This window comes from Nycticebus coucang, unplaced genomic scaffold, assembly GCF_027406575.1.
Source record: "Nycticebus coucang isolate mNycCou1 unplaced genomic scaffold, mNycCou1.pri scaffold_69, whole genome shotgun sequence".
NCBI classification, from domain to species: Eukaryota; Metazoa; Chordata; class Mammalia; order Primates; family Lorisidae; genus Nycticebus; species Nycticebus coucang.
In genome coordinates, this window is record NW_026515594.1 from 191,054 (window position 1) to 216,838 (window position 25,785).

The window sequence follows — 25,785 nt, forward strand, 5'->3', positions numbered from 1 at the left end:
CTAATATGTTCCTTTAAGGACAAAAACTGCGATAGCTATTTCTTTCAGTGTTGTAAGGGAGAGCAGCAGCTGGGAGAAAGCCTGGGTGAAGGCCAGTTGTGTTCTCTGGCCCTGAGAAGGCCATGCTTTGCCATCATACCTGTGTGCCAGGACAGAATGGGGCGTCTGCGTCTGCCTGTCCAGGACAGATCGGGGCATCTGCGTCTCCTTGTCCAGCACCAGGCCCACCTGTACTGTAGGTAGTTACTCAGACTTGTTGCTTTGCAGCTCCTTTCTAGTTGCCTTTTCTATGTTGACATTTCTCAAAAGAATAGAACGAGGAAAATTGTACATATTGAGCCCCAAAGCCATCTTTCCATTCATTGAGTCAGAATGTCTTCAGAGGCTGGTTGACCAAACACAAGGACGGAGGATTGGAAGACAAGGACTATGACCTTGTGGGCCGTCTTCACCCGTAGGCAGAAGCCACTGCATCTCTGCAGAAGTGTGTTCACTTTGAAGAGCAAAAAACCATGCAGCAGGGAGCTAGAAGGCCTAGAGATATCTAGGAGTTAATTTTTTCCCCCACTTTGGAATTTTTGGCATAAATCTGCAACTTTGCCTGTCCTGCTTTGGCAACTCAGGGTTTCTACAGATACATGTGTGTGCTGTTTCCCTGGTTATACAGAGAGCCTTGGGGGGCTTTGTTTTCTTATCTCTTACTCAGGCACATCATACATGGGTATATATTCCTGCTGCCAGTGCCAAGATTGGGTAAATTAGATAAAACACTACAGGTGATTTACTATCTTAGATGTTTAATTTTTTTCTTAAGGTGCTAGACATGTTATCTGCATTCTAAGAACTTTGTAAGACTATTTATGCTTTGCCCAGATTGTGACAAGTTCCAAAAAAGAGTTACTCTTTTGAATGGGCATGTCTTATTTGTAATTCTAGGTCATCAGATTACAGTTTAGTCTGGGAGAAACTTTTTTTTTTATTTTTTTAATTTTTTTATTTAATCATAACTGTATACAATGATATGATTATGGGGCATCATACACTCACTTCATAAACCATTTGACACATTTTTATCACAGTGTTTAACATAGCCTTTCCGGCGTTATCTCAGTTACTGTGCCAAAACATTTACATTCTACATTTACCAAGTTTCGCAAATACCCCTGTAATATGCAGCACAGGTGTGATCCCACCGATTCCCCTCCCTCTACCCACCCCCCCTTTCCCCCTTCCCCCTATTGTTAAGTTGTAGCTGGGTTATAGCTTTCATGTGAGAGTCCCAAATTAGTTTCATAGTAGGGCTGTGTACATTGGGTATTTTTTCTTCTATTCTTGGGATACTTTACTAAGAAGAATATGTTCCAGCTCCATCCATGTAAACATGAAAGAGGTAAAGTCTCCATCTTTCTTTAAGGCTGCATAGTATTCCATGGTATACATATACCACAATTTATTAATCCATTCGTGGATCGATGGGCACTTGGGCTTTTTCCATGATTTAGCTATTATGAATTGGGCTGCAATAAACATTCTGGAGAAACTTTTAAAAAAAAGAAAGATAATCTCCTCAGGAGATCCCCACATCCTATGGTGGAAGAGGCAAAGAGAGAGATGCCTTTAAACATTCAACTTACTTTCTTCTCTGTATCCCAAAGAAGACCACCTTGCCATTTGTAAGAATTTTTTCAATACCTTAAATCATGATCACCATAGACAACTTCCCTCTAAATTACAAGAAAGTTTAACTCGATATTTCAGTTAATCCTTCCTATACTTAATAACTCTATAAAATATAAGATCAAATTATTTTCTGAACCTATTAAACTAAATTCTGCCACCTGAAAAACTCTAGGACTGTTAGTACTGTAGGAAAATTAATCATTAGTTGATCTGAAACCTGAAAACCAAAGCGATGATGAGATCTGTGCTCTTTTGGCTATGAAGTCACAAATTTCATTACAAAACTGGCTCTTTCATCTGGGTTGATGTCCTCTTCAAGCCTGAGATCCTTCTGGTCCCTTCTTTAGCTCAGATCCCTAACTAGATCATTTTAAAATTCCCAGACCAACAGGCACGCTACTGCCTCCCGCCTGTTGTTCTGTGTAAATCTTGTGTAAGCTCCTGACTTGTCTCAAGAATCCTGTGTTTCCTTTATATATTCTTCTTCTTTTTTCAATATAATAGTCACTTTTTATTATTATGAGTTTAAAATATATATATTTTTTCATAGCTGTGTACATGCAATCATGGGTCCTGTATATATTCTTAACTGCACAAATGAGTTACCTGTCCATTTGCACCATGGGGTGGTTTTAGCACTGTCAAGAGCATTCATGGAGTGTGTAAGAAATGGTTTTTGTTTATGTATTTTCTGAAATTAAGTCTGTCTTTTTAGTAAAATACGGTTTTGTGGGACTTCCATTTTACAATTAAGGAATTGTTGTTAATGCACTTGAGACTGAAAAATGGTAATGCTGAAATCTTTTTATTCAATTCCTTGGAGAATTCATCTGTGTGATCCTGAGAAGCAGTGTGTCCTTGGCCCTTTAGAAATCGTTCTCTTTAGAAATTTAAGAGAAATTTTTCATTCTGAGGTAATAACGTTTCTCTTAAGCTCAGAGAACATTTATTAATAAATGTCTGAAGTGTTTCCACCAAACTGTTTTAAGCCACATCTGCTTTCAAGGGACCAGAGATACAGGAGAGCTCTGCCACCCTGCGTGCCTGGGAGATGAGACTCTCCCCATTTTGTGGGAATTAAAAGAGGGATAAAACCCACTTTGAATAAGGATAACATTCTGTTTCTAAAACTGAGAGTTGGAAGATGCATAAATTAATAAAAGAACAATTCTATGAGGTGTTAGGACTCAAGCATTATTTTGACCAGAAGAACAACATATCAAACTCAGCAACACCCAGATCATTGGGAAAGAAATTTTTCTGACTTCAGAGTTTCAGAGAGAAAAACATAGTTTTATAAAGAAGTAAAACGCTAATGTGAATACCAAATTTAAGTTTTAAGTGGAGTCAGAAGTCACAAGGTCTGATATATAGGAAGCACATAAGTCAGCGGTATCTGTGGACAGGTAAGGGAAGCCCTAGACGTGATTTTTAGTGGCCTGCAAGGTTAAAACTACTTTAATGCTGGGTAGTACTCCCTATGCTGTTTGCCCATGTCACCATATTGACACTTGTACTATTCATTGTAAAACCAGTGGTGCTTAAAAGTGCTGCTGCCTTAGTGACAGGATGATAATTAAGGCATTTGTGCCAAACTGGTCAAGTTGTCATTGCATTCTTTTTTTTTTGAGGTAGAGTCTCAAGCTGTCGCCCTGGGTAGAGTGCTGTGGCATCATATCTCACAGCAACCTCAAACTCTTGGACTTTAGTGATTCACTTGCCTCAGCCTCCCAAGTAGCTGGAACTACAGGCGCCCACCACAACACCTGGCTATTTTGTTGTTGTAGCTGTCATTGTTGTTTGGCAGGCCCGGGCTGGATTCGAACTCACCAGCCCTGGTGTATGTGCTCCCCGTCCTCGCCAAGAAAAGCCAGCTTAGGCCTTTGTGCAAGCAAGCAGGTGTCCAAGTCCGCTTGTTCAGAGCCAACTGCACTGGTGAAATCCAAAAGTCTAGGCACAAACAAGGGAGAGTTTCAAAATTAGGATATCACAAACCAGAAACTGTGTCATGTAATTAGTGTACAATTAAAATCCATAAGAAACAATGAATCTGTTTCTCTTGGAGTGATCAGAGTGACCATCCTTCAGCATGCCTGAGAGTCTGGATAGATCATGTTATACACAGGGATGTCCCGAAAGTCATCAAACATAAAAAAAAAAGGAAATTATAGCTGAATGCATCTTTATTCATAAAATGTTCATTACACAATTTTACAAAATATTTACAAAATATTCTCTACATGTTGGCCACCTTTTTGTAAAATTTTGTAATGAACATTTTCTAAACAAAGGTATATTTAGCTATGATTTTCCATTTTTCCTATGCATGGTGACTTTTGGGACACCCGGTACTTTCTTGTTTGATGCTTCTTGAAACACTACCCCAGGCCCTTCCTGTGCGCCCTGCGAGAGCCGCTCCGGAGCTGACACACTTCCTGCAGCCTTCACTGGGCTGCCCTATGGCCACGTTCATGCTCTGGTTTCTACCTGTCTGCATAGTGACCTCAGCTGAACACTGATGTCCCCTCAAGGGAGGTTGTGGGCTTCCCTCGTCACACGCCCCTTCACTACGCAGCTCCAGCACCAAGTCCTGCACCTGCATGTGACCCTGTGGCACTTTCCTGGACATGCCTGGGAACCACAAGAGATGTGGAGTCCACAGCCTCACAGCTTTAAGGAGCATGAAGATGACTCTCCAGTGAGGGAAAGAATAAATAGACAACAGGTGACTAAATATAAGTCTATAGAAATAGCTAAACCAAGGCTCCGACATTGTAATCATGTTGAAATCCATGAATACATTTGTATTCTTGCCAGGTTCAGGGACCCGTAAGAGGTAATTTCATGTGGAAAGATGCTGTGATCTTGAAAGATCCAAGTCCTTGCTAAAGATCGAGTGGCAAGTCAGTGGTTCGGCGGGAGAGATCCCAATCTCATCAGCTCACATCCAGTTTCCCCCAAGCAGACAATGGCCCTGCAGGGCAGAGCATGTGTTGGGTCTGCTCAGCACGCTGACCGTGGGCAGAGGGTCAGCAAGGAGGAATGAATCATCACAAGCCCACCACACATGGGATGGAGGCTTCCAGTTCTTAATTATACAGTAATTGCTTTCAGGGGAACCATTAATAATCTGAAGCTGCTAGTAGCCTAATTGTAAAAACAATTCAGAAATTTGTATTACAAAATCTATCTTCTTTTAAGTGCTTATCAAAAATATATTTAACCCCAGCTATTTATGGATAATTGTGTGTGGAGCTAAGATTCCATCTTTTATTTGAAAGTAAGGTGACTGTACCTGTCAATCATTTGAATCCAATAAAGTCCATTTGTGGGGATTTCTATGATAGACAAACGGGGTTCATATGTTCTTCAGGAACTTTTAAAATTTTAGGCAATCTCAAACAACAAAATTAGACTGCAGGTTAGCGTTAGCACTCACTGTTGAAGGTCAGAAAATGCAAAAACATGCAGAGAGCACAGTTTCACTTACTCCAGGTTAAAGATCAGATTTCTGATGCAGCCATGGAATGAACGAGCTTCTCATTCTGAGCACCAAGGTCCCCTCACCCTCAGGAATGCCCCCTAGGTACAGGTTGGACACATTTATAGTCCTGCTTTCTGCTAATGGACCCAAGTTCATTTCCACAGGATTGGTCTCAGCCAATTTAACAGTGATAATTCTAAAAGATCATAGGAGAAAATAAACGAAAATCTTTAACTATAATAAAACAATGGCCCATTTTAACACACAATCCCAGCAAAGTTCTTACTGAATAATAAAAGTTCCTGGAAGACAAATTTTAATATGACATGTCAGAACAAAAGGTGAATCTTAAAGATTAAAACTTACAACTGAAAATTCTTCAGTAATGAGTGCAATGTTAACAAAAATCATTGAATTTGACTGCTTTTTTGAGAACAGTATAATTTTACCTCTTTACCTATGATGAAAATGTCCAGTATACTTTTAAAATGTTTGCTCTAGAGTTCTGGAGGGAAATATACAGGAATGTTGACATAACCTACTTACTACTGTACTATTTACTATTGATATAATACTATTTATTGATACCACAATGCTCTTTGCCACAGAATTAATCCAATATAATTTATATTGAGTTTCAAAAAAGGGCAAGGATAAAGTTGTTCAATTATAGAAATAGCACAAACATCTCATAAGGAGCTGTCTGGCAAGGTTTGGCTTCTACAACTATTTGGAATGCTGATCATGCCAGTCATTTAACTGCACAGGGTGCCAGGACAATGTTTCTGCTGGAAGCCCTGGTGAGGTCCCCACCCCCTCATGACACACGCCTTGCTGTGGGGACAGTACCTCCGATTCCTACAAGGAGATGGAATGCGGCTGTCCATCGCTGTAGGTGCCTGTGGGAGAGTGTAGGAGGGCTTTCCTCAGGCTGGACCTGTCCCCAAGACTGATGTGAACCTCAACATGGCCCTGAATCAGCAGAATGGAGAAGGGCTGGGGGCAGGAGTGTGCAGAGAATTAGCCAGAAAAAAGCTCGTTAGTATAGGATTTAAAAAATTCCATCTTACCAAGGTAACATGGGAATATTAACATCAAGCAAGCAATTCCTTAAGACTCTCATCATTGAACACAACTATTTTAAATTTATCGTGTTACTTTCTAATCCCTTCATGTAATTTACATTCTGCCTTATGCTGTTACCACTACACATACCACCACATGTTTCCATGTCTGCATTGCCGTCACAGGGATTCTTTATTGCTACATTATGTACAATAAGCAGACAGATTATAAATTTGTCGCTTTAATCAATAACATTTAAAGTAGTTTCAATTTAATAATTGTTTATTATCATCCACATGAATATTTAAATTTTTTTGCCCATGAAATTGTTTCTAACATTTCTAAAAGTGGAACTAAAGTTTGACAATGTTTAAAGCTCTTAAAATCATTTTGCCATATTGAAAATAGGTATAACAATTCATAATGCCACCAGAAGAACTGGAATGGGGGTGTTTCACAATACCCTTGTTACTACTGGACGATACTACTCTGTTTTTGCTGGCTCAGAAACAGTCTGGCAGGTCTTCCAAAAGTCAAATATACAATTACCATATGACCAACAGCTCTTCTCCTAGGTATGCACTCAGAAGACTTGAAAACAGGGCCTCAAACACTTCCTGGCAGCATTAGTCATAATAGTCAAAAAGCAGAAATAATCCCATGTATCAAGGAAGCAAATGATAAACTGTGAGAGGTTCACACAGTGGGATACTAGTCAGCCAGAAAAAGGAACGAAGATCTGGGTGGCGCCTGTGGCTCAAAGGAGTAGGGTGCTGGCCCCATATGCTGGAGGTGGCGGGTTCAGACCCAGCCCCGGCCAAAAAAAAAGAATGAAGAATTAAGACCTTACATATGACAGTGTGGACATACTCAAAGACGGGCTAGGTGAACGACACGATCACACGTGGTGTGACTCTATTCATATGGAACATCCAGAATAGGCAAATTCATCCTTAGAGACAAAACGCAGGGGTGGGGAGAAAGGGGCACAGGGAGTGACTGCTTAATGGTCCCAGACTGCTATTTTGGGTGATGAAAATGTTTAGAAATAAACAGAGAAGGTGGCCTTGTGGCACCGTGGGTGTGCTAAATGCTACTGACTTATTTACTCTACAATGATTAATTTTATATAAATTTCAGGCTGGTTGTGGTGGCTCATGCCTGTAATCCTAGCACTCTCGGAGGCTGAGATGGGGGGATTGCTTGAGCTCATGAGTTCGAGACAAGCCTGAGCAAAAGGCGAGACCCCGTCTCTACTAAAATAGAAAAACTGAGGCACGAGGATCACTTGAGCCCAAGTTCAAGGTTGCTGTGAGCTGTGATGCCACGGCACTCTACCCAGGGTGACAGCTGAAACTGTCTCAAAACAAAAAAAAAAGTTTTTCAGTTCAACTTTTTAAAGAACTGAAAAAATACTTTAAAATGAAATGATCAATGGAGTCCCAAACCAATGTTAGTCCTTATCAGCCCTTCTTCGCCAAGTGGCTTGTGACATGCTTGGCGTCTATAAACAGATGTCACAACAGCTGTGTGACCTTGGGCACATAAACTGGGCTCTCTGAATCCATTTCTTCCTCAACAAAATGTAAGCATCAGCATCTGCCTTGCAGGTGGCTATAATCCTTATGCAGCAATGTCTGTAAAGTGTCTTGTACAGTAAAGAAGGTCCCCAGTACACTGCGGTTAAGACAGGCTCCACTTCGTTAACACAATACACTAGCAATCTCTAAGTTTCTCCAAATCATGTGACAGGTGCAAGTTTGAGCAGAGGGTAAGGTAAGTATCACCTACGCTCCTAAAATGGAATATAAATATGGCAACATGAACATGGAACCCTGTCCTCGCTCCTCTCCTGGCGCTTGCTCAATGTGCTCATCACAGGCTATGACTCTCTTGCTGCTCTTTCTTTCTTTTTTTTTTTTAGAGACAGAGTCTCACTTTATTGCCCTCACTAGAGCACCATGGTGTCACAGCTCACAGCAACCTCCAACTCCTGGGCATAGGTGATTCTCTTGCCTCAGCCTCCCGGGTAGCTGGAAGTACAGGCACCCATCAAAAGCCCAGTTATTTTTTTGTTGCAGTTTGGCCGGAGCTGGGTTCAAACCCGCCACCCTCGTATATGGGGCCGGCACTCTACCCATGGAGCCACAGGTGCCGCCCCTTGCTGCTCTTTCGATCCTTTCAAATTGTTCAAGCAATGTGTTTCAACCTTTTTTTATCTCATGTCATACTTGAACCTATAGTAAAACTTCCACAGCATACTGAAATTATGTTGATCAAAAGAAAAGTAAAGAAAGAGAATATACTCACTGTGTTTTAAACTTCTTTGGGAAATAATTTAATTCATTATCTTTAAAATTTTTCACAGTACTCTGGTTGAAAATCACTACTATAGCAGATGAAGAAAACCCTGCCTTAGAGCAGTAGACTGAAGATCTGAACAGCACTGAAGGACTGCTGTTTCACCTTAGAATGAAAACTAAGGACCATGACGCATGGAGGACAACTCAGTGTGTGCTCGCCGAACGTGTTTTCACAAAAATTATAGGTGGATGACAAGTGTCTTTTCCTAAGTCACTGGACAAGAAGGATGGATTGCACAGCACAGGACATCACTGATTCATAAGGGAACGGCACTCAGCGATGTAACTTTTACTTATTAAAAATACATACTCATAAACAACCAGGAACACACCAAAAGTTTAGGAGCATGCAGCCGGGCGGCAGGGAACTACTCACCACGTGGGCCTGCCCAGGACCCTGAAGCTCCACGTCCCTGCCAAGGGCAGCCAGGATGATGCCACTGCTGTTCTTGGTGGCAAATATGGCCAGCAATTCCGATTCTGGGGTCAAAGACTTGGATGGCAACTCAACATAGCTGCCTCTTAAGAGGCTAACACTTCAGATGGGCTGGTCAGAGGGGATAAGAGGAGCCGTGAGTTTCCAGCCACAGGCCGACTCCCCATTGCCACTGGGCTTCCCCATTTTCTCCATTCTATCCACCTCACTGGTTTAGATTTTTTTATGTTATTATTTTGCTACATCAGTGGATATTTATAAAAACTCATTCCAACATCAATTAAATGTTTCCTACCTCCAACATACAACCTTTTCTCACTCCATAGGAATTTCTGAGTAAATCAAAGGTCGACCTGGATATTTCCAGGTTCTTTTTTTTTTCTGTTACATAATAAATGTATTCTTAAATATTGAGTAATAGTATGATAAACTTACATTTAAATCACTGTACAATATTGTAATCAATGTGATTATAATTTGGATTTTAGCTTCTAAATGGACTTTTCCTCATCTTTATTTCAGTTAATCAAGCTGTAATTGGTATTTTAATGCATAAAATATTAATTATAATGACCTTGATATTAATAATAATTATATACCTCAAAGTATTTTATGATTAAGAAAAATTAAGTTGAATTTAGCATAATGTTATTAGCATTAAAGGCATATTATATATATAATATTAATTTAAAATGGAAATTATTCTGGATAGAGTCAGAGAACATTCTCCCTAATAAAGTATCACAAGAATGGAAAAGCAAGTATCCAAATGTACTTAACACTAATATGAAATCCGTAGATGAACAAATACACGAACACATGAGAGAAAAACACAATTAAACTCAAGTGAGGGGGAGGAAAGTGATGGTGGGGGGAGTATGGAGGGAGATTGGTGTGCTCTCGCGTAACAGGCACAATGTAAGCGTATATTATGCCCTGGAGGAGGGGCACAACTACAACCTGGACTTTACCTAACAAATGCAAATAATGTAACCTAATTGTACCCTTTAAATCTAAAATTAAAAAAAAAATTAAATTAAAAAAATTAAATGTAATTTATATTCTACATATTTATTATTTTATTAAATATACTTAGTGCTCCGATTGTTCTAATAGAGAAAATTGAATTTATCACAAACTTAGGAGGAAAAATGCAAATTGGAAAGCATGAAATTTTTATTCTAATATAGCATCTCAATGTAAAAATGAGATAATAGGAGATAAGGAAAAAATAAAAATTTCAACAAATTTTCATATTGTTAATCCTAGATGTACTACATGCTATTAATTTCAATGCCAAGTAGTTCATTCTACTTTCTAAACCTAATACCTAGAAGAAGGCTCAACGAAATTAATAGACCTTTTCATTTTAATGGAAATATATTACAATGAGGATGACTTTATGAATTCATTCTGCATGAATGATTAACACCTCATTCTTTTCACTTTCTCTGTAGGTAAAGCAATAAATATTTGGTGCTCACTGAGTAGTTTATAATAAAACTAATATAAAATATTACAATATCTACTTCTCTCTTTTATTTTATTATTATTATAAATGCCCACCAACCCAGGAATGGATTAACAAGCTGTGGTATATGTATACCATGGAGTACTATTTAGCTATTAAAAAAAATGGAGACTTTACATCCTTCATATTAACCTGGATGGAAGTGGAAGACATTATTCTTTTTATTTATTTATTTATTTATTTTTTTAATTAAACCATAGCTGTGTACATTAGTATGATCATGGGGCACCATACACTTGGTTCATATATCGTTTGACACATTTTCATCACATTAGTTAACATAGCTTTTGTAGCATTTTCTTAGTTATTTTGCCAAGACCTTTACATTCCACATTTACTAGGATTCACATATACCCTTGTAAGATGCACTGCAGGTGTAATCCCATTAGTCCCCCTTCTTCCGCCTCCCTCCCCCCTCCCTCCCCTCCCTTTCCCCTTTCTCCCTATTCTTAGGTTATAACTGGGATATAGCTTTCATGTGAAGGTCCTACATTAGTTTCATAATAAGGGTGAGTACATTGGGTACTTTTTCTTCCATTCTTGAGACACTTTACTAAGAAGAATATGTTCCAGCTCCATCCATGTAAACATGAAAGAGGTAAAGTCTCCATCTTTCTTTAAGGCTGCATAATATTCCATGGTGTACATATACCACAATTTATTAATCCATTCGTGGATAGATGGGCACTTGGGCTTTTTCCATGACTTAGCAATTATGAATAGGGCTGCAATAAATATTCTGATACAAATATCTTTGTTATGGTGTGATTTTTGGTCTTCTGTGTATATGCCCAGTAGGGGGATTACAGGATTGAATGGCAGATCTATTTTTAGATCTTTAAGTGTTCTCCATATCTCTTTCCAAAAGGAATGTATTAATTTGCATTCCCACCAGTAGTGCAAAAGTGTTCCCTTTTCTCCACATCCACGCCAACATCTCGGGTCTTGGGATTTTGTGATATAGGCTAGTCTCATTGGAGTTAGATGATATCTCAAAGTAGTTTTAATTTGCATTTCTCTGATGATTAAAGATGATGAGCATTTTTTCATATGTCTGAAGGCCATGCGCCTTTCTTCTTCAGAGAAGTTTCTCTTCAAGTCCCTTGCCCAGCCTGCGATGGGATCCCTTGTTCTTTTCTTGCTAATGTGTTTGAGTTCTCTGTGGATTCTGGTTATTAAACCCTTGTCGGAGACATAACCTGCAAATATCTTCTCCCATTCTGAAGGCTGTTTGCTTGCTTTACTTACTGTGTTCTTGGCTGTGCAGAAGCTTTTTAGTTTGATCAAGTTCCAATAGTGTATTTTTGAAACAGCTTCAATTGCCCGGGGGGTCTTTCTCATAAAAAACTCGCCCAACCCAATTTCTTCAAGGGTTTTCCCTACACTCTCTTCTAGTATTTTTATAATTTCATGTCTTAGGTTTAAAATCTTTAATGCAGTGAGAGTCTATCTTGGTTAATGGTGAGAGGTGTGGGTCCAGTTTTAGTCTTCTACAGGTTGCCAGCCAGTTCACCCAGCACCATTTGTTAAATAGGGAATCTTTTCCCCACTGAATGCTTTTAATTGGCTTGTCAAGGATTAAATACCGGTAAGTAGCTGGATTCATCTCTTGGTTCTCTATTCTGTTCCAGACATCTACTTCTCTGTTTTTGTGCCAGTAGCATGCTGTTTTGATCACTATCGATTTGTAGTATAGTCTGAGGTCTGGTAGCGTGATTCCTCCTGCTTTGTTTTTATTTTTGAGTAATGTCTTGGCTATTCGAGGTTTTTTCTGATTCCATATAAAACGAAGTATTTTTTCAAGATCTTTAAAGTATGACAGTGGAGCTTTAATGGGGATTGCGTTGAAATTATATATTGCTTTGGGTAGTATGGACATTTTAACAATGTTGATTCTTCCCAACCATGAGCATAGTATATTTTTCCATTTGTTAACATTCTCAGCTATCTCTTTTCTTAGAGTTTCAGAGTTCTCCTTATATAGATCTTTCACGTCCTTTGTTAGATAAACTCCCAAGTATTTCATCTTCTTTGGCACAACTGTGAATGGGATAGAGTCCTTAATTGTTTTTTCAACTTGACTATTGTTGGTATATATAAAGGCTACCGATTTATGAATGTTGATTTTGTAACCTGAGACACTGCTGTATTCCTTAATCACTTCTAGAGTTTTGTAGTAGAGTCCCTAGTATTTTCCAGATATACAATCATATCATCTGCGAAGAGTGAAAGTTTGATCTCTTCTGACCCTATGTGGATACCCTTGATCGCCTTTTCTTCCCTAATTGCGGTGGCTAAAACTTCCATTACAATGTTAAAGAGCAATGGAGACAATGGGCAGCCTTGTCTGGTTCCAGATCTAAGTGGAAATGATTCCAATTTAACTCCATTCAATATGATATTGACTGTGGGTTTGCTGTAGATGGCCTCTATCAGTTTAAGAAATGTCCCTTCTATACCAATTTTCTTAAGTGTTCTAATCATGAATGGATGTTGGATGTTATCAAAAGCTTTTTCTGCATCGATTGAGAGAATCATAGGGTCTTTGTTTTTTAATTTGTTTATGTGCTGGATTACCTTTATAGATTTATGTATATTGAACCAGCCTTGAGACTCTGGGATAAAACCGACTTGGTCATGATGTATGATTTGTTTGATATTTTGCTGGATTCTGTTTGTTAGAATCTTGTTGAATATTTTTGCATCTATATTCATTAGTGATATTGGTCTATAATTTTCTTTTCTTGTTGGGTCTTTTCCTGGTTTGGGGATCAGGGTGATATTTGCTTCATAGAATGTGTTGGGTAGTCTTCCTTTTTTTTCTACCTTTTGGAACAGGTTGAGTAGTATAGGTACTAATTCCTCTTTAAAGGTTTGGTAGAATTCTGACGTGAAACCATCTGGCCCCGGCTTTTCTTTTTGGGGAGATTTTGTATGGTTGATGATATTTCTGAACTTGATATGGGCCTGTTCAACATTTCCACTTGTTTTTGATTAAGTCTTGGAAGGTGACGTGTTTCCAAGTAACGGTCGATTTCCTTCAAATTTTCGTATTTCTGAGAGTATAGTTTCTTGTAATATTTATTAAGGATTTTTTGGATTTCTGAGGAGTCTGTTGTTATTTCATCTTTGTTATTTCTGATTGATGAGATTAGAGATTTTACTCTTTTTTTCCTGATTAGGTTGGCCAAAGGTTTATCTATTTTGTTGACCTTTTCAAAAAACCAGCTTTTTGATTTATTGATCTGTTGTATTATTCTTTTGTTTTCAATTTCATTTAGTTCTGCTCTGATTTTGGTTATTTATTTTCTTTTACTGGATTTGGGGTTGGATTGTTCTTCCATTTCCAGTCTCTTGAGTTGTCCCATTAAGTTGCTTACTTCCTCTTTTTCCATTCTCCTGAGGAAGGCTTGCAGTGCTATAAATTTCCCTCATAGAACTGCCTTTGCTGTGTCCCAGAGGTTCTGATAGTTCGTGTCTTCATTGTCGTTTTGTTCCAGAAATTTGGCAATTTCCTTCTTGATCTCATCTCTGACCCAGCTATCATTCAGCATAAGGTTATTTAACTTCCATGTTTTTGTATGTGTATGCAGATTCCTGTTGTTACTCATCTCAAGTTTTATTCCATGATGGTCCGAGAAGATGCATGGAATAATATCTATTCCTTTAAATTTGCTGAGGTTAGACTTGTGATCTAAGATGTGATCGATTTTGGAGTAAGTTCCGTGGGCTGATGAGAAGTATGTGTATTCAGTTTTGTTGGGATGAAATGTTCTGTAGATGTCAGCTATATCTAAATGCTGGATGGTTAGATTTAAATCTAGAATTTCTTTACTCAGCTTTTTTTTGGAGGATCGATCCAGCACTGCCAAAGGAGTGTTAAAATCTCCGACTATTATAGAGTTGGAGGAAATCAAGTTGCTCATGTCTGTTAGAGTTTCTCTTATAAATTGAGGTGCATTCTGGTTGGGTGCATAGATATTAATAATTGAAATCTCATCATATTGAGTCTTACCCTTAACAAATATGAAGTGACCATTTTTGTCCTTCCTTACTTTTGTTGGTTTAAAGCCTATTGTGTCCGCAAATAAAATTGCAACTCCTGCTTTTTTCTGGATACCATTTGCCTGAATTATGGATGACCATCCTTTCACCCTGAGTCTGTATTTGTCTTTTAAGTTAAGATGTGACTCTTGTATGCAACAAATGTCTGGCCTGAGTTTTTGTATCCAGTCAGCTAACCTATGTCTCTTTAGAGGGCAGTTTAAGCCATTCACATTAATGGAGAGCATTGATAAGTTTGGTGAAATTTGGGGTATTGAGTTTTTTGAAAGTCCAGTGGGCATTTTTCATCCTTTTGCCATTGTGGAAGTTAGAGTTTGATCAGAAGTTTCTGAGTGAGTTTACTTTTGTAGTAGAGGATTGGGTTGGTTATTATGGAGGATAGGTCTGAGAATATCCTGAAGAGCTGGTTTGGTTATGGCAAATTTCTTTAGCATACGTATGTCATTAAAGTATTTAATTTCTCCGTCATAAATGAAACTCAGTTTAGCTGGGTACAAGATCCGGGGTTGAAAGTTATTTTGCTTGAGGAGATTAAACGTTGATGACCACCCTCTTCTGGCTTGAAAAGTTTCAGCAGAGAGATCTGCAGTCATTCTAATGTTCTTCACTTTGAAGGTAATAGATTTCTTTCTCCTGGCAGCTTTGAGAATTTTCTCCTTCATATTAACTTTAGTGAAGTTAATTATGATATGCCTGGGGGATGTCTTATTGGGGTTGAGTCGTGCTGGGGTTCTGAAGCTATCTGCTATCTGAATTTCAGGTTCTCTAGGCATGTCTGGAAAATTCTCTTTCATAATTTCATGCAGAAGGGCCTCTGCGCCCAGTGAGGCCACTTCATCTGTTTCAGGAATTCCTATGAGACGGATATTTGCCTTCTTCGAGTTATCCCAGAGCTCTCTGAGTGAGTGATCCATTTTTGCTCTCCATTTCTCTTCCTCTTTGAGAGTTTGGGAGCGTTCAAATGCTTTATCTTCGATGTCGGAGATCCTTTCTTCTGCCTGGTCCATTCTGTTACTAAGGGATTCCACTGTATTTTTCATATCTTTGAGGGCTGCAAATTCTTGTTTCAGTGTGTCTAAGTCTTTTGTGGTTTTGTCTTTAAATTTGTTAAATTCTTGAGACAGCTTTTGAATTTCTCCACGAATTCCTAATTCCATTTTGTTAATCTTGTTTGCCATCCAAATTCTGAATTCGATTTCTGACATCTCAGCCAGTTGTTTGTGAATGGGATCTTCAATTACATCTGCCGTATCTTTCCTTGGGGGGGTTGATCTATTCTGGTTATTCATGTTACCAGTGTTTTTCTGCTGATTCCGCCCCATGATTGTTTTACTCCCTTTGATTTTCCTCTAGTGTTTTGTCGGGGACCTGTACAGTGCTGTGGCCTGAGAAACTGGGGCCCTGTTTGGTGTAGAGGGGCTAAGTGGTTCTGACTTGTTTTCAGCTGGTTTCTATGTGACCCTAGTGAAACAGTTACTCTGGGTTGAAGTCTCAGCTGTGGAGAAATACCAGCAATTAAGTCACCCCACCCACCACAGGCAACAAATGGAAAAGGAAAATCAAACCTTCCTACAACCACACACCCAGGGCACCACCTGGATAGTCCCCAGGTGAGTGACTCATTTCAAAAAGTCCAAGTCGATTTTCTCAGTCAGCAGCTCCTCGGGTGGGAGAGTTCAAGAAGTCCCTGGGAACTGGGTCACAGGGGTCTGGTGGCTGCTCTAAAAGGCTTGCTCCAGTGCTGCGTGGAGTCAGGAAGAGCCACCAGTAAATAGATCAGTCTGGGAAGAATGATGCCTCCTTCCCCTCCTTGCAGCTCTGTCACACCCAGTCTCTGCTAGCCGCACAGGGCTGTGACCCAGTCAGTTGTCTGCAGTAAGCAGATACTCCAGGGGTTTGCACCTGCCTAAGTCACAGGGTAGTCTGTGTCTGCTCGACTAGGCCACTATTCTCTGTCTTTATCCAGTAGGGACTGGTGTGGCCTGTCAACCTCGGGCACTTGATGGAGGCTGGAGTTGTTCACTCAGTTCCAGCCCCACCCTTAGTTTATGTTACTGGGTGAAGGGAACAACCCTGTGGGAGTTTGTTTCTGACCTTGCCAGATTCCTCTGCAGAGGAGAGGCTGATTTGAGTTCCCAGAACCTGTGTCTCAGGCCCTGTCTTTAGTCCTGTGGGTTTGTATTCGCAGCACGATCAGTTGTTGGCTGTAGCCTCTTGACCTCCTTTGTCTATGGGCTGGTGATCCCCTAAGGGCCAGGTGCATCTTAGGCTCAGTAGAGCAGTTCTCTAAATCAGCCCTACCCTAGGAGTTTCCTGGCTCTGCAGGTGTGTTTTCTAGTCCCCGTGTTCCACCCAGGTCGGTACCGTCTCAGGAAAACCCTTTACTCATGGGGCCTGTGTTTCAGTCCCAGGTCCGTTCCATGGTGGTTGCCATCTGAGAAGATGCTCGGCCTCATCTGGTTGCCCAGGAAGACAGGAGGAGAGGCTATGGGATATCTGGGGGTGGGCCTTGTTATTGCTGAAGATGGCTGTTGCTCTGCACCTCGGGGCACCACTGCTCCAGTCTAATTCCCTCTCAGCTGACCGTTGTCTTCTTGCTCCTTTGCTACAGTGTCAGCACTGGCCAGCTGCAGTCCAGGTCCTGTCCATACCTCTTGAGAGTTCAGCCAAGAATCTGGACTCCTGAGGGGGCAGGTCTCCAGATCACGGAGTGAGAGAGGAGGGGGGGGTGTTAGGAGCTCAGGGTTACAGGTCATAACACCAAGCTCATTGAGTCCAAATGAACAAATAAACAGATACAAAGGTTACCAGGCACATGGGCCCATAGATACAGAGATAGACGGAAACACATAAACATACAAGCAATAGCCACGACAACAGCAATATAAGAACAACTGCAATAAAAACAGTGATAATCGTAAAATAATTGAAATAAAGGAAAAAAAAGACAAAAAAGTGGTGTTAGAAGGAATGTTAAGTGAGAAGAAAGAAGAAATTAAAATTAGAAGACATAGAAATAAAAAATGTATCTATATAAAATGTAATAATAAAACATTATCAAAATCTCCTCTAAGAAAATGGTGAGGAAAAATCAGACAAAAAGAAAACAACAGCAAAAAAAAAAAAAAAGGCTCCAACTGCAAAAATATTCTTGTGGTAGAAATATACCTATAAATGTCTATATGTCTGCTGTAGGGATCAACTTTCGTAGGAATATATTCATACTGCAATATACTTTCTGGACACCAGGTGGCTCTGAGAGTGGTTTTGAGACTTATACCTGGTTTATAGTTTATACCGTTACCATGGTAACCACCTTCCATGGCCGATCGCCATTTTGGAGTTTCTGTAAAAGTTTGTCGCCTAAGAATTGTGCAACCTCGGCTGTTCTCCTCGGGACAGCACTTGCGACCGACTCTCCCACTCAGTGCAGGTGTCCACGCTTCCTAAGTTCCTCCACTGTGCTCCCAGGTTCCCCTGCAAACTGGCGACTGCAATTGGCCATAAGGGGAGTGGTGCTGAGTTCCCACGGTGTCTCCTGTAGCTGGTTCCCACGGCTTCAGTTGCTCCGCGGCCCCAGAAGCCAAAGCCGGTCCTGGGCTTCAAGCCGTTCCGTGGTTGGAGCGCTTGTGGGATTTATTCTGAGTTTTATGGTTCAGAGTTTTGGATGGGCGGCCACCAGTTCGCTGCACAGTCTGAACTGCCAGCCCCCTCCAACACCTGGGGGAAAGGTGCCTGCCCTTTTGGGTAGTTCAAAATGTCTGTTTCCCGGGCAGGATCCCTTCCCTTCAATTGTCCAGCAGTTTGCCAGGCTCCCTGTGGTTTTGAGTGGCTCTCCTTTCGGATGCCTCCCTCAGTTCAGGATTAATTACTTGTCAATTGGATTTTGTCAGCATTTACAAGCTGCTGACCTCCGTTGGGGAGGGGCCTGCTGGCCGGCACGGCCGAGCAGGGAAGATTCTCTATAACAGAGTGTGTGATTTTTAAATTACCCCTCATATATAGCAAACTGCCAGTTCGCTAGGCTTCTCCAGCTGTCTGTCCACTCCAATAATCCACACACAGGGAAGGTCCAGACTGCCTTTCCTCACCTGGTGGCTTGGGAGAGGTGGGCTACACGTCCGTCCTGTCCGCCATCATGCTCCGCCTCGGAAGACATTATTCTTAGTAAAGCATCACAAGAATGGAGAAGCATGAATCCTATGTACTTAATTTTGATATGAGGACAATTAATGACAATTAAGGTCATTGTGGGGAGGAAAAACAGAGAGAGGGAAGGAGGGAGAGGGGTGGGGATTGGTGTGTGCCACACCTTCTGGGGGCAAGACATGATTGTAAGAGGGACTTTACCTAACAAATGCAATCAGTGTAACCTGGCTTATTGTACCCTCAATGAATCCCCAACAATAAAAAAAAAAAAAAGTAATATAAAAAAAAAAATATTTCCAGGTTCTTGATACAGCCCACATAGCTTTTGCTGGTGATTCCTTCCCTGCAGGGCAGGATGTGAGAAAAATCATAAGGAAATTTGGATTTCATAATGCCACTTTTGAAAGAAGGAATAAAAAGGGACCTATATTTATAAAAAAATCTGTTTCCATGGGCCACGCAGCAGAAACGTCTAGGCCTCTCTTTAATAATGGTATTGATGGTGAGAACTTCAGGTCAAAGGAATACTCTCCTAAGGACTAGAGAAAGGGCTTAGTTAGACCAGTGAATGTGGCCACTTTGATGGCTGCCTACAAACAAATACATCTAATATTTTAAGAGGAACTCACTTTAAGTTGTGACAATTTAAATAAACTCATGAAAACACAGTCCAATTATAATAAAGGCAATACATTGTCATAAGGAAATTATAGCCCACAGGTTATAATCCAGTTATCATGTAGAATAGAACATTTGCCTCTCATGAGGATAGGTGTAAGGGGTGCTAGGATCAGAGGCTAAAGACGTCACGAGTTTCTGTCCATACTATGCACCCATGAAGTCTGTCCTAAAGGAAATAATTGCATTTGGGAAAGTCTGAGATTGCCCAAGACCCTATTTCTTAGCCTCCAAGTCAAAAGCATATTTTTCTTTCCAGAAGTTGCCCCATGCCTGGCCGGGGTCAGGCTCTCATTTCCAAACACGGAGACCGCTGACCATCTCCAAACTTCAAGCATCAGCTAGTTACAAGAAAGCTTTGAAGTGAGGTGGTTTTCTCTTACAATGACAGCTCTTTTTTTTTCTGTCTATGTTAAATAATCAGCTGGGGACCTTTAAGCAACTGCATGATGTGGGGCAAATTTCAACCTTTCTGGATCTTTGTTTCTTCCAATGTAAATAAGGAGGTGGGCCACGAAGATACTCAGGTGTCTTCTAACATGAACGTCTGGTGTCTGAACTCCTTTCCTTTTCTCCAGTGTCTACCCTGTGCCGTGTGGGCAAAGTACAGACGCACGTGACACTGATGAAGACTCGGATGTTGATTCCTTGTAGCCACCTCTCACGAGGCTAAACTAACCACAGAAGGAACAGAGAATGACATCTGGGGTGGGATTCAGAGACATCCACAGTCCTGGCTCTGACTTGGCAAGTGACCAGCTCCCCAGAGGTTTCTAGTATTCGCGTCTAAGACCAGGAAGTGACTGTGGTTGCAAACTGTTTCTCCTGAGCCCTTTTCCAGATGCCTGGCAGAGGGGAGGGGCACAGTGGGAAGTGGACCCTGGGCTGCTCACGGCCACTGTATGGCTGCTCCTCTGTGTCACACATCGGCCTTTTGTAAAAGAACTGGGTCTAAAGACAAGGCACTGCCATGGATAATTTGGAAGCCACTGGGCTGGGTGATCCAGATTGGACATTTGATGACTCTACTCCCCGGAAGCTATCTTGCCTTGATTGCTAGACTTACACAAATGACAAATGGGTTTAAAGTCACAAAGCTAAACGTGAATCACTGTTACAAAGGATTCCTTGTCTCTCCCCTGCCCCATTTCATCCGGGCTCTCGATGCTGGACTTTAAACTTCCACGTACATTATTCATTCTAGCTCACAAAAGGGGAATCCAGAGAAGTTTGCGGAAAGCAGGATTACTTTTTTCCTGTTATGAAATTCTACTTTCTGACTCAGTGCCGATAGCACAGTGGTTATGGCACAGCCACATACACCGAGAGTGGCAGCCCGGGCCAACTAAACAACCGCAACAAAAAAATAGCTGGGCGTTGTGGCAGGCGCCGGTAATCCCAGCTACTTGGGAGGCTGAGGCAACAGAATTGCTTAAGTCCAAGAGTTTGAGGTTGCTGTGAGCTGTGATGCCTCGGTAGCGAGGACAACATAGTGAGACTCTATCTCAAAAAAAAAAAAAAAAAAAAGAAAGAAAGAAATTATACTGTTCTGTTATTCTGTACTGGCCATGGCAGCTCATGGGTGGCTCTCAGCACTTTAGAAGGTCAAGGTAAGAGGATTCCTTGTACCCAGGACTTCAACCCCAGACTGGGCAATAGTTAGACCCCCATCTCTACAAAAAGGAAAAAAAAGTAGGCGGCACGGTGATGCATGTCTGTTATTCCAGCTACTTAGGAGGCTGAGGCTCCTAAGCTCATCTGAATCCAAGAGTTTGAGTTTTCAGTGAGCTAGGCTGATGCCACTGTACTCTAGTCCAGGCAACAGAGTAAGACCGTGTCTAAGGAAAAAAAAAAAAAAGAGAGAGAGAGAGATTCTACTACTTTAAAATGTCCAGGGGCTGTTCCTGTGGCTCAGAGGGTAGGGTTCTGGCCCCACATACTGAGGGTGGCGGGTTCAAACCAGCCCCTTGCCAAACTGCAACAACAACAGAAAAATAGCCAGGAGTTGTGGCGGGTGCCTGTAGTTTCAGCTACTCAGGAGACTGAGGCAAGAGAATCGCCTAAGTCCAGGAGTTGGAGGTTGCTGTGAGCCATGTAACACCACGGCACTCTACCGAGGGCAATAAAGTGAGACTCTGTTTCTACAAAAATAAAAATAAAATAAAATGTCCAGATAGGGAGTGGAGTATGACAAGTGGGGTCCCCAAATATTGCACAGTAAACAATATTTAGATGTTCTACTGGTCAGCCAGGCTCCTGTAATCCTAACACTCTGGAGGCTGAGGCAGGTGGATTGTTTGAGGTCAGGAGTTGGAGACCAACTAAGCAAGAGCGAGACCTCTGTCTCTACTAAAAATAGAAAACCTAGCTGAGCATTGTAGCGGCACCTGCAGTCCAGCTACTCAAGAGGCTGAGGTGACAGGTTCACTTGAACCTGGGTCTTTGAGGTTGTTCTGAACAAGACTGATGCCACAGCACTCTAGCTGGGGCAACAGAACAAGACTCTATTTCAACAACAGCAACAAAAAAAAGGATATTCTAATGGCAATGAATATAAAATAATTAATGTTTCTGCAAAAGGCTTGCTTTATTTGCCAATTAATATGGTGTAGAGTACTTTGAATAAAAGCATGATGGGTTATGAGTCTGAACTGAATTGAATTGAATTGAATGGTGTCCTCTCAAAAGATGTTGCAGTTTTGGCCTCTTCATTCCCTCACAACCTGAGATTGTGATCTTATTTGGTAAAAGGGTCTTTGAGGAGTTACTCAAGTTAAAAATGAGGGAATTAGGGTAGGTCCTGATCCAGGATGACTGGGGATGACTGGGGTCCTTATCAAAGGGGAAATCTAGACACAGAGGGACTGTGGCACAGAGGTGAAGCCACAAAGAGAACGTCATCCACAGGCTGAAGATCCCTTGAAGCCACCAGAAGCCAGGAGGGTGGAGTGGGTTCTCTCCCACGGTCCTCCAAGGGACAAAGCCCTGACAACACCTCGATGTCAAAATGGAACTGGGAGAGATTAAATTTTTTTCTGTTTGTTCCTTTGGTGTTTTTTGACACAGGGTCTCACTCTGTTGTAGAAATGAGGGACACAGAAGTGCTGCAGTTTAACATCATACCTTACAACTCTTGACCGAGGCAATCCACCCACATAAATGGGATCCTTATCTAGATGATTGCGGTCAGAAGATACTCCCAGAGTCTCGCCTTGCTTAGTCTCTTTGTAACTAGTGTTGTACGTGATGACCGCTAGGAGACCAAAAAGGAGGTTGAAAGGAAGAGGCAATGAAATGAAAATCACTTTCTATATTAAAGTAAAATGCACACATCTGCTGACAAAGTTCATTTACGAAGACATCAACTTTTAAATTCTGCAAATTTGACCAGCTGATGTTCTGGGCTATTAAAAGACAAGTGAAAAATCTTCTTTACCAAAGTCAATAAATCCAATATACACGTTGATAAATGACAGCAGTACGGGTGTGGAAGAAAACAGAATGGATTCAATGTTTGATCTCAATTCAGCATTTAATGTTAAATAATGTACGTGGGGGCTGCGCCTGTGGCTCAAGGAGTAGGTCCTGGCCCCATATACTGGAGGTGGCTGGTTCAAACACGGCCCCAGACAAAAACTGCAACAACAACAAAAAAATGTAATTGGAAACCACAGCTAATTATTATACTATTCCTCCCGCAAACTGTGAATTTTGTTGCTTAATATATCAAAGACAATGGCTTTCAATTAGAATATTATTTAAGAATGCCTAGGAAACTAAAGTAGAATAAGGATTGCTGCTTTTAGAAGAATTTGACGGGCAGCAACCAAATCCATTTGGGCACCTACCTTGTTTCCGGTTTCGCTGAAAGGCAATTTTGTACCAGGTCATGTTGCTGTAACATCTGTCTGTAATGAGAGAAAGGGGTCCCGAACCCAGGTAAACAGTAACTTTCACTCTGCTGTGGACCAACTCGATGGATATAGTCTTTCTGTAAAGAAAAGAACACATTTCCCCATGGCTATATCTGGATCCCACGTGTCCCTTTCCCTTCAAGTCAGGAATGGCAGAAACCCAAAATCAAACTCAGAAAACTGGATCTGGCCCCATCACCAGACGTCTATGCTATAAAACTAAAAATGTCCATGAAGGTTTTCTGGAATACTACACAAATAAGAATGAAAACATCCTAGTTGCTATGAAAATCTACACAAATAAGAATGAAACCATCTTCGTTGCTATGAAAATTTACACAAATAAGAATGAAACCACTCTTGTTGCTATGAAAATCTATGCAAATAAGAATGAAACCATCCTCATTGCTATGAAAATCTACAATTTTCATAAGAGAAGTGGAATCTCTTTGGATCTTTTTTATTCAGACTGATAAATGGGCCAGTCCTAAAAAATAAAAGTAGAAGACGGAGAGATGGAAATTACCAGCACATGAGAGGAAGCTGGGATCATGACATTCCTATGAGTGCAATTTAAATAAGGTCCCTGTGGTTGCAGTGAACACAGAACAAAATATATTATTTGAACTCAAAACTTAATAACAAATGTTTAACTGATATGTGTAATGACTGGAAGACTGGTTTCCACTTGGTGCTCTTTTATACGTCCCAAAGGTTCTTTTTCTTTCTTTTTTTTTTTTTTTTTTGGCCAGGGCTGGGTTTGAACCCGCCACCTCTGGCATATTGGGGCTGGCGTCCTACTCCTTTGAGCCACAGGTGCCGCCCAGTCCCAAAGGTTCTATAGCAGTGGTTCTCAACCTATGGGTTGAGACCCCTTGGGACTGTATTAAAGGTTCGCAGCATTAGGAAGGTTGAGAAGCTCTGTTCTACAGTAAATTCATATTAACATAATAAATAAATGATGCAAAATGGGGATATTGTATGACATACATACCTATATATTAGTATATGTTCATAAACTTGCATGGCGTACAAATGTATGATTTAATTAGAAAATCCTCACTAAACAAAAGTAAATTCATAGCAATACCAACGTGTGTACATGGGAGGGCTTTGTGCCCAGACTCTTACTGTGCCGTTGGAAGCCAGGTAGAGAAGAAGTCCATTGGGTGAAAAGGTACTGAAGAGCATTATTATCTGAGTCACAGTCACCCGAAGCGTCTTCTCCACAAAAGAGTACCCACTCCTATCAAAATGGAAGGAAGAGTCTTCATTCTGGGAGCTGCAAAGCAGAAGAGACAAGATACAATCCATTTTCAAGACAGTTAAGAGAACAAACAATAGGTTTATTGATTTCTCCCTCACAAAATTTACGGTAGAGCTATTAGTCATAAATTGATAACATTAATACTTTGATCACATTAATTAGGTAAACCAGCATACATTAGAACCTCTTGAAGTTGACCACTCAAGGGAGTGTAACAAATTGGTCAACATACAGAGGTGGTCACCATAAGAAACTAGGCCTACTATACTGATATGTACATGTGGTGCATGTCCTGTGGTCCACCACCTCCCTACACTGACCACTCCCTTAAGTTGCCTTAATTTTCATACACCAGACATGCATCACAGGTACTCAATGTATAACAGGCCTAGGTCTTTATGTTGACCACCTCCGTATGTTGACGTGTTTGGTGCAGCCCCTTGAGTGGTCAACTTACAGAAGGTCTACTACCACATGCTTGCCTGAGTTTAAGCCAGTTGCTTTATAAGGAAAAGCAAGTTAATGTAGGCAGTGTTCACTCTAGTAAGAAGAAAGTTTTTCACAGGAGGATAATGCTATAAATATTTCTACTTATTTAGATTTGTTTGTTTGTTCTAGTTTTCTTCAATGTAACTATCTTTTCTTAATTCCAGTGCCCTCGACAGAACAATTTTTATATTGGCATTTATCATCTTGTGCCGTTTTATTTTTTAACTCACTTCATTTATTTATTTAGAGACAGAGACTCACTCTTTCCCCAAGCTAGATTGCCCTGGAAATACTTTAGCCTACAATCTCAAACTCCTGTACTTAAGTGATCCTCCTGCCTCAGCCTCTCCAGTAGCTGTGACTACTGGCTTCTGCCATCATGCCTGGCTAATTTTTCTATTTTTAGAAAAGGCAGGGTTTCTTCTTACTCAGGCTGGTCTTGAACTCCTAAGCTCAAGGGATCCTCCCACCTCAGCCTACCGGAGTGCTAGAATTGTAGGTGGGAGCCACCACGCCCAGCCACCCTCTGCTGGTTTTAACTAATACATCAGGTAAAATAGTATTATATGGAAAACAAACATGTACCAGAAGGATCATTAAAAAAATCATTGAGGCTTTACACCCGTAGTGCAGTGGTTACGTCACCAGCCACATACACCGACAT

The 25,785-nt window shown here is 40.8% G+C and overlaps 1 pseudogene; it reads right to left on the reverse strand.

Annotated features, from left to right (window-relative positions):
- On the reverse strand, positions 1–25,785 carry LOC128579581 (laminin subunit alpha-1-like; annotated as a pseudogene).